This window comes from Puma concolor, chromosome B3, assembly GCF_028749965.1.
Source record: "Puma concolor isolate L17-30 chromosome B3, mPumCon1.1.hap2, whole genome shotgun sequence".
Lineage (NCBI taxonomy): Eukaryota > Metazoa > Chordata > Mammalia > Carnivora > Felidae > Puma > Puma concolor.
In genome coordinates this window covers 22,221,779-22,235,452 of record NC_141672.1, presented here as the reverse complement: position 1 = coordinate 22,235,452, position 13,674 = coordinate 22,221,779, and the positions used below count along the sequence as shown (strand labels likewise).

At 40.0% G+C, this 13,674-nt stretch overlaps 1 long non-coding RNA gene across 1 annotated transcript; it reads left to right on the top strand.

Annotated features, from left to right (window-relative positions):
* Window positions 1–260: 260 nt before the first annotated feature.
* Window positions 261–10,574, top strand: LOC147579794 (uncharacterized). The gene is made up of 3 exons (XR_015251819.1): window positions 261–861; window positions 5,423–5,536; window positions 10,191–10,574. It is a non-coding gene; the product is annotated as an uncharacterized LOC147579794 (long non-coding RNA).
* The last annotated feature ends 3,100 nt before the right edge of the window (window positions 10,575–13,674 follow it).

Here is a 13,674-nt window from a genome sequence, read left to right as displayed (position 1 = left end):
TGAGTAGATGGACCTGCTAACAGATTGAAGTAGGACTGAAATTACTTCGTTTTCCCCTAGAAGTCAGTCTATGTAGCGCTTTATAGTCCATAAAGGAAACCGGCGGTGAGGTTTGTGTTCTTGAAGAGAGAGGTTGGCCCATTTGGGCGTGGCTCAGTGTAACGGCTCTGCTCTCCATTAGATGGCGCTGCTAGGCTACTGCAGTGGAGTGTTGTGGTGCTCATGGTGCATATGCGCATGCGCAGCAGCGGTGAAAGATGGCACCACCCAGCTACCCAGTCTGTTCTCCCAGATCAGCAATCGTGTGCCCGTCCTCTGTCTTCAGCTTTCGTCCACTCCCCTTTTTTTCACTCTCCGTGACCAGGCCCCAGGCAGTACCTCTGTCCCCGGTTTTGTCTCAGATGCGGCTGTTTTCCCCAGCCCCTTCCTTCTGAAGGACTGCGGCTTTGACCCGCTCCGCCCCTCTGTGGGAGGGTCTCACCGAGCAATGGCCGAATGAGCAATGGCCGAATGTCGGCTGCACCCAGGAACGCTTGCTGGGCCCTGCTGCTGCTGGTGGCTTGAGACTGCAGCTGGGTGCCAGCCCGCCCCAGAAAAAGTTCACGAGATAGTGTAGCAGCAGTGTTTCAGGGATTATGGAAGATCACATCACACATCTGGCACCAGGCTTCACCCTTAAGGACCTTGTTCCAGCAGCGGCGAACGTGGCCGCCTTCTCAGGTCTGCTGGGACCAGGTGGCTTCAACAGTCTCTACCAAATGTCCTTCCAGCAGTGGAACCGCTTTCCCCCGTGTGGCCCGAGATCCTCCCGGCCCCTACTCTGTTCCTGGGGATTCACCCTTCCCACCAGAGCACCACCAGGTATGGAGCTGTGGAGTTGCAGACTGCACTCCCTTGTTTGCAGTCTTAATGGAATTTAAACCCTCTCATTTCTCCTTTCTCCTTTCTCCCTTTTTAGTTTAGTCCCTGAAGCTGTTTCCAATTTTCCACTTTCTCTCCAGCTGCTTTTGGAGAGGGGTGCTTTTCCCAAATTCTCCCCCCCCCAATTCTCCGTCCTCTCTCCGCTTGCAAAAGCACCTCCCTTCCTGCGCCTTCTCGCTCCCCAAGTTCACTTCTCTGCGCTGCGTACCTGCTGAATTCTGCAGTCCAGGTTGTGCAGATTGTTGCGTTAATCCTCCAATCAGTTTTCTAGGTGTGTAGGATGGTTAAGTGTTGGTCTGGCTGTATTTCATGGACGGACACACACAAAAAACTTCCATGCTATTCCACTGTCTTGGCTCCTCCCGCTCACTTAAGTATTTATTGACAACTTATTTGATGACTTTATCACTGGATAAGTAATTTAGCACAAGTGTTTCCCAAAAGAAGTATCTGTTCTTATATTCACACAAAACTTAAATGCCTGTTTTTAAAATCTCTTTCTATGCTATAGCCCACCAGCTGTTTGAATGTAATCATGTGCTGTTTAAATGTTCCGTGTTAGCTCATGTAATTCAGCTAACTGTATTTTAAAATTACACTATTTTTAATTAATCTTAACTACAACAATGGCAAATATCATAAACATCCATATTACAGAAGATAGGACCCTGGAGAGACCATCAAGCTGCAGTGATAACTTATTGGCCTGAAAACTGAATCTGTGAAGTTTCAGGAGGCTTGGAAATGCTTCCAGAACTGTCAGTCTCCCAGTTGGTTTTGCTCTGATTTTCAAAATAGAACTTTTTCTTAGCCCTAGATGTTTTTATAAAATATATGCTATGCAATTAATCAAGATGATGGAATGGATGTCTGTCATGATTCTCAGACACCTGGTGGAAATGTAGAACTAGTGTCTGTTTAGGAAGCAAAGTTGATTTAGTTTGGTTTCACCTCTGTCTGCACATTTCTTCTATGAATTTGTCCAGTTACAAACAGGTGCCATATGGCCTAATGGTTAAGATTTAGGCTACACTTAAAAAAGTATCCTTTAGTTGGGGCTCCTGGGCTGTTCAGTCAGTTGAGTGTCCGACTTCAGCTCAGGTCATGATCTCACGGTCTGTGGGTTCGAGTCCTGCGTCTGGCTCTGTGCTGACGACTCAGCCTGGAGCCTGCTTCAGATTCATTGTCTCCCTCTCTCTCTGCCCCTCCCCTGCTCATGCTCTGTCTCTCTCTGTCTCAAAAATAAATAAATAAATGAGAACAGTATCCTTTAGCTCTCAGGCAGTATCAATAGATTCATTCTAGATAATGTTATAAAGCTTATTTACTTGTTTTTAGAGTTTAGAGAAAACATTAGAAGAAATTTTTCTGATAGCAGCAGGATGGTTGAAAAACTTTCTGGTAGTGTGGGACAAAAACCACAAGAAAGTTGCCTGTACTACCTCAGTCTCTTGCAAGTCTTACTTGTTGGTGAATCTTAGGCAAGATGTTTTAAATCAACTACCTTGACCTCTCAGTTTCTCTGCTCTGAGTGCTTCTCCTGACCCTACTTGTAGCCAGTGTTGGTTGCTGCTCTATAGGCCCGCATGGATGCTGCCTGCTGTCACCTTCTGAGCTACCAACTGCCATTAGGTAATCAGTCTCCCTGCCCATGGGCTGCTGACCATGCTGCAATGGACAGTACTCTGTAGTCATGACATTCTGTCAGTTAAGAGATGTGACTAAATCCACCATAATAAGAATTCCTACGGCTGAGAAAAAAAAGCTACAAAATTTCTTTTTTTTTTGTTGATTGCAGGCAGGTCTCATTTCAGATATTATAGTACAAACATTTCTCCAAACAAAATACTGATTGATGTCATGAAAATAAGAGAACCATAAGTGACCATATACTATTAAAGCATGTCATCTAATTCCATTTGCTACCATACATGGGCCACGCATCTGAGCTAGCCGGGCCCATTGGGTATATTCATTTTAAAAAAGCATAAAATCTCAAATATTATAAAAGTCTGAGACCCTTCAGTGAACAGAGAAATGTCCCGTCCACTTAACATTTTTTTTAGGCATCATAATATTACTACATCATACTGTGAATACTGTCATATAAATATGATGATAAAAGTATCCATAAATATTTAAATTGGTTATCATTTCTTTTTACAGTCATAGCAGTAGATAATATTTTCTAGGATAAATTCCAATTAAAATGGATTGACTCTAATACATTCACCTCGATGTTTATAGCAGCATTATCAACAGTTGCATATCATAGAAAGAGCCTAAAAACCCTTATCATTCATCACTGATGAATGGATAAAGAAGATGTGGTATATGTATGCACTGGAATATCACCCAGCCATAAAAAAGAATGAAATGAAACCTTGCTATTTGCAATGATGTGGATGGAGCTTAGAGAGTATTATGCTAAATGAAATAAGTCAGAGAAAGATACCACATGATTTCACTCATATGTGGAATTTAGGAAACAAAACAGATGAACATAGAGGGAGGAAAAAGAGAGGCAAACCAGAAAACAGACTGTCAACTACAGAGAAAAAACTGAGGGTTCCTGGAAGGGAGGTTCGTGGGGGGACGGGTTAAACGGGTAATGGATATTAATAAGGGTAATTGCTGTGATGAGCACCGGGTGCTATATGTAAGTGATGAATCACTAAATCCTACACCTGAAACTAATATTACACTGTATGTTAGCTAACTGGAATTTAAATAACAACTTGAAAACAATGGGTGACCCTTAAAGTATAAGCTTCGAGTCTCTGAAAATTTGTGTAGGAAGTTCCCATTCCCTAATGCTGAAGCATGAAAATGAGATACCATTGAAAATAGTGCTATTAAAATAAAGGAGATATAAATACTTGAAATGATAACGCTCTTAATAATATTCATTGAGAGCTTTCAAAGTATCAGACTCAGTGAGAAGTCTATTACATACATTATTCCAAATATAACAACTCTATAGCATGATGAATTGACTGAGGTTCAGAATTATGGACTGATTTTCCAAAGGTACCACTGAAGAGACAAAATTTAAATCCAGTTTTGTCTGATTCCAAAATCTTATCTTTTTTCCTCCTTCATGACACTGTCATGCTATGTTCCTCTTCCCTAGCTGCTAAAATCTGAGACTTACAAGGTGATTGGAATGATTATGACAGGCTATAGCTCCCCTTCCTTTCCGATGAGGGGAAAAACAAATGTGGCAACCAGGTGAGAAAAGTATAGAGACCTATTTGCTCATTAAAGCCCTGGAGACTGACAGCTATACTTCTGTGAAACTTCGTGTTGTGCCCTAAGGCAAAGCAGTTTCCTGCTGCTATAAAATTTATCTTCAAAAAGTGCCATTGTGTTATGCCATTGCCAACCATGTACAAGCTAGACTCATGAACTAAGCAAACATTTTCAAATGTTTGGTCAATGTTGTCTTTATTCTTAAGGGAACTGAAGGAGACAGAAAAGATGTGACAGTGAGCCCCATCCCTCTTATATACAAGAACACAGTGTAGGGCTCAACATCCTGAAGTGTGCCCAAAGTAGAGTGCTTTGCATGGTGGAAGGGTCTGAAAGCCTTTCAAGCATAAGGAACTAGAAATCTCTAGGTGGGGAATAGAGGATGGTGACATCCTTTCATTTGTCCTCCACTAATGAGAAATCGTCATGTTGAAAAGGCTTAGACCTCCTTCTATGCTCTGAGGGGATAAAATTAGAGTGGCTGTTAGAAGGTAGATATCGTGTCTTCATAAGAATGAGATTCCTAACAGTTTAGCCGTATAAAATTTTCATGGGCTGCCTTATAAGGTAGTGTGTTCCTCACCACCAAGGTATTTGTACTCCTATATGGGATTGTTATTACTTGGGGACTGTAGATCAGTGGCTTCAAAGTAGATTTTTTTTGTAGTAAATGTAACTTTAAAAAAATGTTAACGTTTATTCATTTTTGAGAGACAGAGTGCGAGCAGGGGAGGGAGGGGCAGAGAGAGAGGAAGACACAGAATCCAGAAGCAGGCTCCAGACTCTGAGCTGTCATCACAGAGCCCCACATGGGGCTCGAACCCACAAACCATGAGATCATGACTTGAGTCAAAGTCAGACACTTAACCAACTAAGCCATCCAGACGCCCCTATAACTGTAACTCTTGATCACCCTGACTCCAATAAAATCTTTCCCGGAGTTCAAATATATAAATCAGGTAAACATGGTACTTCTTATGTTGGATTGGAACTGAAGTATCATTGAGGACCTTAGGGTTCCATGAAACACTGTTTGAAAAGTATTAAATATTAAGCTCTGGATGAGGACTAGGTAGCTCCAAGATCCTTTCCCTTCTGAGAATCTATGAACAAATTAAAACTTTACATAGAATGATAATTGAGTCACCCTCTATAGAGCATCACACCTGAATTTGAACAAGATGAACAACTTTAAATGTCCAGTCTGTTTCTTTCCTTCTCCTTTTCTTATGTCCTAATGGAGCTGAAGGAGGCCAATGAGGCAATAATCAATCATGAAGATTTTACTGAACCCCACTCCTCTTGCCATTTTCCACCCTCTCACACCCTTCTTACCAGGAGAAGAAATAAGTGTGGCAAACAGGTGAGAAATGAATGGGGACTTGTTTGACCAGTACAGCACTAGGGCCTGGCTTCCATACTGCTTCAGAATTTTATTGCATGCTCCAAAGCATGTTTGCTATTGCTACAAATTTTATCTTGAAAAAGTATTATTTTGCGTTATCTTTACCATGGAATTTTGAAAGGTTTTCTGCCACCTTTTAAAGATTGAGGCTGAGTAAGGACTTTGTGCTCAAGGTGGAGGAAACCAAGTTTTTTAAAACTGATTTTACCTAATGACAGTCCTACAATGACTATATTTCATTAAATCAGCTTCCCAAAGGTCTTTATTTACTTCCAAATGTCATTTCTAAATTATATATCTTCAAAGATTCTCATCAGCTTACCTTCCCTAAAGCTCCATGGTGCCCATTAAGTTGAACTGTAATAAAACAAAAATGGCAGATTGGAATTGGAATTTTTATTTTCAGTTTGGGTTAATTCAGAGTTCTCCTTCCGAAAACATGAGAGCAGGTGAAATTGAAACCTTAGTAACTGCCAGTTGCTTTGTCAAGTTAAGGTTTAATTCTCCAGAGTGTAAACTGCTTCCTGTTTTTCCCCAAAGTAAAGCTAGAGTACGAGTTAAGTTTTTAAAATCCTGGGTGATCAATTCATATCTTTATGAATCCTTAAGCATTTAGGAATACATACAGCTGTAAGTTACCTTACTAAAAGAAACCCTACTCTATGTCTTGGAAAACAAACTTTTTTTATAAGTAGTAAATAATAAAAAGCTGATTGTATTTATTGATTAAAATATGAACTTATATTTATTGAGTATGTTGATATTATACTAGACATTTGGATATATCTCCTACCTAATGGAGATTAATTTCATAAGTAATTATTTTATTAAAATGTGGGGAAATATATAGATATAGATTTTTTCTAAGTTTATTTCTGAGAGAGAGAGCAAGTGGGGAAGGAGCAGAAAGAAAGTGGGAGAGAGAGGGAATCCCCATGATGCGGGGCTCACTCACGAACCATGAGATCATGACCTGAGCTGAAATCAAGAGTTGGACACTTAACCAACTGAGCCACCCAGGTGCCCCAGTCTATAGATACATAGATATATAGATATATAGATATATAGATATTTTTAACATGTACTTTAGTTTTCTCTTGACATTGGCTTTAGTCAACTAAAAAAGGAATTGACTTACTCACAAACCAGTAGAAGCTGATAAAAGGGATTTCCAGGCCCTTAGTTCTAAGAAATATTTTTTCTCCTCCCTACATATTAGATGTGTTGACTTGTATTGATTCACACAATTAGGATGACCCAGTGTATAATCATCCAGTGGAGATTGTTCTCATAACCTGACCACTAATGTCATTATAACTATTACCATTTAGGGAATGTCTATATGTGATTATCTGCATGCATTGTCTAACTTAACTCTCACAATAATTATAAGAAATCCTATCATTTTTCCCTATTTTACAGGTGAGTAAATAAGAGGTTCAAGGGTCGTGATCTTACCTGACATCAAAAACCAATAGCATCAGAGTTAGCTCTGCTTAGTTCCATACCCCACATTCTTTCCATTGTGCTGTCCTGCTCACACCGCCATTCCCATGCCTTTGTGATTGTCAGGACCTGACAAGTGTGAGTAACTGAGCAAGTGTGAGTGTTACTCAAATAGCAGCTCTGCTGCTGGAAGCCAAGATTCAGGAGGGATTCTACGACTTCTCAGCTGGGTCAGAAATCAGCCCAGGGTCTGAGTATCCCAGCAGTTCTATGTTGCCTCATGACCTGCAGAATAATCTGTTTTCTAGTGGTGGTAAAAAAGCCAGCAGCTATTCTATTCCTAGAGTGTTCTTGAGAGAATCTGCTGGACATGTTTTGCCTGACTTGGTTTAATTCTAAGGGAGAACCCAGAGTCTAGGATATAACATTCTCTTCCAGTCAAGGGACAGGACAACTTCCAGATTGCTCATAGAAGCTGCTGGACACAACTACTTGCAAGGGCTAATGTTTAATGTGTTGGAAAGTATATCACAAAGCGGAGTTGCCGGCACCTGCTAGTGACATTCTATGTTTCAAAACATTGGAAATTTTCTCCATATTGACATAACAAGAATTTTCTCTCTGAATCTTGTAGAATTTATCAGTTTAAATTAGTACAATTAGTGCAAATTATTCCTTATGGATGGGCCTTCGTTCATGAATTATTTGGTTTGTAATGAGCTTTCTTTAAGTGATCAGAGAGATGGATGTTGCTTTTGTGTGAATTTGCATCTTTGCCAGTCAATACAGCAAATAGCCCCCATCATTCACTATGGCTCCAAGGACGCAGGGAGTAGAAGAGCGGAAACAGACTGGAGTGGAAAAAATATATTGAGCAGTATCGTTTTCCAGGTTCTGATGTTGGAAAGTTGCCTTTCTGCTAGGACTGAAGCCTTGAAGTCAATTAAAACTATGCATGACTAAAATTTTTTCCTGCCCCCATCCTCAAGTTAGAGGGAATTTGCATCTTAACTATAATTAAAATTCCATCTGAAAAAAAAGAAAGGAAAACACTAAGAACTCCATCAGAGATCTCAGGGTACTGTTGTTATTGTTCTTGTCTTCTACATTAGCTGGATTTCCCCATTGGATTATATCTATTCTTTGACATTCCTCCTAGCATGCTGGAAAGCCATAGAGGTGCTATTGGTGGGATATATTAAAGAAAGGGACAATTAAAATGTAGTTTATGCACACCATCGACTTTACTTGTTATTAGTCGTTGTTAGGATTGTTCAAAATCAGTTAACTCTTGGGAAAAATGTGTAAATGCCTCTTTATAACTTCTATGTTCTTAAGTATTTAGCCTCCAAAGATCCCTTCAGAATTAACATATATATATCCCCTTATATTCATTCCCACTTTAGCCCAATTGCAATGGAATACTTACTATTATTGAATATGTCATTTAGGTCATGCCTTGTGTCTATGATCATGGTGCCACTTACATAATTTCTTCTCATCCTTAAGTGCTAAAGTGCTACCTTCTCTGAGAGGCCTTCTTTGATATTAAGTCAAAACTAAATACTCTCTCATTTGGATTCGTCCATCAAATTAAGTGCACATTATGTCACCCCTTCCTGTATTTGAGTTAGTTATGTTATATGTTGGTCTTTCTCACAGATCGTAAACTCTTTGAAGGCCAGTCATTTGTCTCATCTCTCATCTGGCTCCCAACACATTTCCACTAGTTTTAAATGAGACACAAAGACAAAGGCAAAATGTAGAGCGAGTAGAAAGCGAGACCTGAATGTTTGTGCTTTGGAGTGAAAGGAAGAAAGGACTTTGTAGAAGAAACACACACAGCGTTGCTTTTTTTTCTATTTCCTTGAAAATCAAGATTTCCTCTTCTCCATTTGCTGTCTGAAAAATGAATGCTGGGAAGCTTTTTCTTTGTGAGTAAAATTTAATTATGTCCTAGTAATTTCTTGGAAGAGGCAAGAGTTTACTGGGTCTCCTGATACTGCGTAGTGTTTGGGTCCCTTGTGCAATCACACTCAGGGCCCCAGTGTGAACACCATTGTGCTCCTAGATAATTGGATCCATGTTCAGAGTTTGATATATTTTCCCAGAGAGGATTGGCTTAAAATGAGAGGCAAAGTTTAAAACAGTGAAAGTGGAAGGAGTAAATTAGGACAGTTTTTTTTTTAAGTTTTTAATTGAATCATTAAAAATGCCATTTTGAAACAGGGCAGGTAGTGTGTATTAATCGCAAGCATTAAAAGAGCAATAAATGTTACAGCACCTCTTTTAGTCATGAGTGTTGAGAGCTGTTAACAGGATTTCACAAGTGAGAGAGTCACCCACGTGTATTTGATGATCATTTATTTGCACGCTCCCTATGTGCCTGGTACTGTCTCAGGCTTGAAGAAAACTTATCCTAAAAAAAACTCGAGCTCTGTTGTGGAAGACCAATCACACAAATAAGGGGTGTACTTAGAACTGTGGAAGCACAGAAGGAACAAAATAACTCTCCCCAAAGAAATCTAGGAAGTCTTCCCATGGGAGGTGATATCTAATATTTGTATTGAAGAATGAATTTACCTGGCCAGAAAAAAAAAAAGTCAAGCAGAGAATTTCAGGCAGAGGGTGCAGACTATGTACAGACATGGAGTCGCCAAAGGACATGTGTGCATTCAGGAATGCTGCATGGTCCAGTGCAGTTAGATGCAGGGTAGGTGGTGGTATTGCCTGAAAAGCGAAGCTGGGAATGTAAGGGAGTGAGTAGTGGTGGAGGGTTTTCTGTGCCGTGACCAGAAATCTGAACATAATTACAGGAGTAATCAGACCGTATGCCTTCATACCTTATAAGGACTTTTCGCTATTATACTCATCTGGGACTGAATTCACAAGCATGAAAGCAACAGTCTAAAGCAAAAGAAGTGTCAATGCTTTGAGGCTAGAGACACCATCCACTAAATAACTCGCAGGATTGTTGAGGGTGAAACCATTCAAATCCCGTCCCTGGGTGGATTTTGACCTTCACTTCCATCCCCATGAGTACAAATTGTAAACTTTCAGGGAAACTATCTCTGCAATTAAAACAAGAGAGTCAGCTAGTGCTAAATTATTTAAACCTGAATAATTGCTTGATCATTCGTAATTGGGGACTTTGGAACTTTTACAGAGTTAAACTTAAGGACTCTGAAAGGTCATGAAGATGCCCTGAAGTTCTTCAAGTCACGTTTGAGCCCTTCGGGTCTTTCCAGCTTCAGGTCCTAAGTGGGTGAAGAGTAATGACTGCTTTTTGGAGGCTGACGAGAATACATCTAAGATGTAATAATGGAAGCTGTGTGAAGCTCTTAATTTTCCCTCTTCCTCTGGAAACAGGCCGCATCTCTTACCACAGTGAATTGACGGGCTGGGAATGAACAGCTCAATTAACAACTCCAACTTCCACTGGGAGTTCAGTAACTTTTCAAAGAATCTTTGTTCACTGTCTTCCCCCCTCCCCTCACCACCCTCAGCCCTTTGGCTACACAGGCAAAAATTAAAATTCATTTTTACCTTCCCTTTGTGTCTGTCTTCATGGATCTTTTCTTTTTGTATGTCATCTATTGCTTGTAACACAGACTATTTTGATATTCTACTAAGAACAGGAGGATTTGGGCAGGGTTAGAAGTTGTCTCTCCTTGACTTCTCCATTTCAAGTATACTCGAGAAATCCTAGATGCAGGTGCAGATATGAAAAACAAAGTTAAGAGTTTGGCTTTACCATGCCTTTCTCTTCAGAACCCCTTTCTGTCCCAAAGGAGATGAGAGAGTGTGAATTATGAGATTCTTTTCAACCCAATCCCTTACCCAATTGGTGCAGAGATGAAATTATGTTAAAAAAAAACCTCTGATGATAAAACAATATTTTTTTGAATGTAAGATACTTAAATAAAAAATTAAATATATCAAATGTAAAATTGATGGGGAAAGCATTCCTAAAAAGATACCATAAAGACTCTAGGGAGTGTACAAGAGAAGTAGCCCATCCCAAAACTTCCCTGTCACTCTCTCTCTCTTTTTTTTTTTAACCTTGTTAAGGGCTTGAAATAGGTGGGGGAATTTAAGCATTTTTTTTTATGTGTAAGTGTATTCTTTCAAAGAAGCCATAAAAACATTCCCTCCTTCTCCACAGACTGAGCTAGAGTGGGGAGGCTGAGGAAGAGGCAAAAGGTTGCCCATGGGGTGTAAGCCCCTCATTTTTCTATAACCTGTTGGGCGGGGGGGTTGTACTTTTTGTGTTATGTTTGTTTCCTGCAGTTCCTGGGTAATAGGGCTTAAGTTGTACTTAAATGGTATTATTTTGACCAGTAAATAGTACTTTTAGTGGATTCATAAAGTGTCTAAAAATGGTTGTCATAAATCTCATCTTCCTGCCAAGATTAAATTTACAACCAAAATCCTGATCAATTCAGTTCAGCAAACATTTACTGAGCACCTCTTTACTGGTGCAACGTTTAGACCAGTGAATAAGAAAAAGGCCTCACCTGCAAGGAGGTCAAGTCTGGTCAAGGAATAATTATCAAAAAGTACTAAAGTACATTCCACTAACTCTATAGGTATTTGGGGGATGTAGATCCTAGAAAGCATTTTTGGTTTTCTTTTGAGGCTGGTAATATTTTAGGGGAGCAAACCTAACTATTGGATGTCATGTACTAAGTGACAGCTACAAGCTGATTTTAATACTAAGTTAATATTAGGTTTAAAAGAAAACCATGGTTTCCAAATATAGAAATTGGGGTTATCCTTCTGTAATAAAACTTTTCCTCTGAATCTCTTACGTTTAGTGACTGGGACATGCAAATTAAACTGATTAACAACAGGATCACAGGAGAAGAGTTTATTTGTGTGTATATGGAAGCTTACAAAAGAAGTAGATCTTTATTTATTTGTTTAGAGAGACACAGACAGCACGAGTTGGGGAGGGGCAGAGAGAGAGAGAGGGAGACAGAGAATCCCAAGCAGGCTCAGTACTGTCAGCATGGAACCCAACATGGGGCTCGACCTCATGAAACTGTGAGATCATGACCTGAGCTGAAACCAAGAGTCAGACGCTTAACCCACTGAGCCACCCAGGTGCCCCAGAATAGTTAAAGGCTTAGTAGGGGAGATATAATAGGGGAAAGTGGGAGGAAAGAAAAGGCTTCTATGGGAAGAACAAATAAATTTCTTTAGGCAAGACAAATGGGTTTTTAGGAGAACAAGAGATAAAGTTTGTGATGATGTTTGTCTATGCAGATGTGAATGGTCTTTCCATCTTCTTCAGGGCTATAAAACTCCCCAGAGTGAGGGATTTATGGTAGGTTTACTCTCCTTCTTCTTCCTGGGAGTAGACCCGCCCTGAAGAGATAATTTGTGGCAGCCTCATTTCCCAGAAGTTGTTGCTTTTAGTCATATAAAGGAAGTTCTGAGAAGGTTTTTTTTCTGCATCTGTTGAATCTCAAATGTCTTCAGTTTAAAATAATTTTCATATTAACTATGGGGTTCCAAGTGAGTCCTCACAATAGGAAGAAAAGATTTTCTTTTGTTGTTGTTTTTTGTTTGTTGGCAATTGAGGGTGAGATTCTTTGCAAGGAGAAGCCTGATTTCATTTTGGCACATAAAGTAATGGGCATGTTTGATTTTGAAGATTAGTCCCTCCAAGCATAGTCTAAACTTGCTATAGTTAGATAAATGGCTCTTCACTAGAAATGATGGTAACTATGAGTGTTTGGAATCAATGAGCCCCAGGAGGAGAATGAGGAGTTCAACAGAAGGGAGCTAGAGACCCAACAATGTGGCAGAAATGAGACTCAAGTGAAGCAGGAGATGGTGAGGAAAATCATTCTAGAAATGGGAATAGCTGAGAAAACCAGAGAACACTGATGTCTGGTATTGATGTCGATTATTTAAACTCTTTAAACGTTTATTTTATTATTTTTGGGACAGAGAGAAAGAGAGCAGGGAGAAGTACAGAGAGAGAGGGAGACACAGAATCAGAAGCAGGCTTCAATCTCTGAGCTGTCAGCACAGAGCCCAATGTGGGGTTCAAACTCATGAACCATGAGATCATGACCTGAACCAAAGTTGGATGCTTACCCGATTGAACCACCCAGGCACCCTGATGTTGATTATTTAAATTGTTGACTGGGCTATTCTTGTAGAGAAGTGACATAAATTGCCCTCCCAACTTCCCAACTGATTACCTTCTATGTATAAGATTGATTTGGTGGGTTATCACTATGTACATTCTGAGAAATTGAGAGAGTGAGAGCATGTGCATGTGAGAGATGGTTAATATTCATTAATATATTTTGAATTTTCCAGTATGAAAATTTATAGACATACAGGGAAACTGGAGAACCCCTAAAGGCAAAATGAGCTTATTGTAGAAGGTGGACGAAGAGGGTAATGGAAGCAGAAAGATACGGGCAGATTCAGGCAATGTTTCAGTGTTTAAGTTGGTGCCATTTGCTGGTAGGATAGGTTAAGGGCATGAGGAGAAGTGGGGATCTGAGGACTGTGCAGCTGGGCTGGTGATTGGTGGTGCATTTACTAAGAAAGGTAAGATCCCTTTCATCCTTGGGACTTGGCATCCTCCCTGAGAATATGGGAGGGAGGAAAAGGCAGCTGGCCTTTCA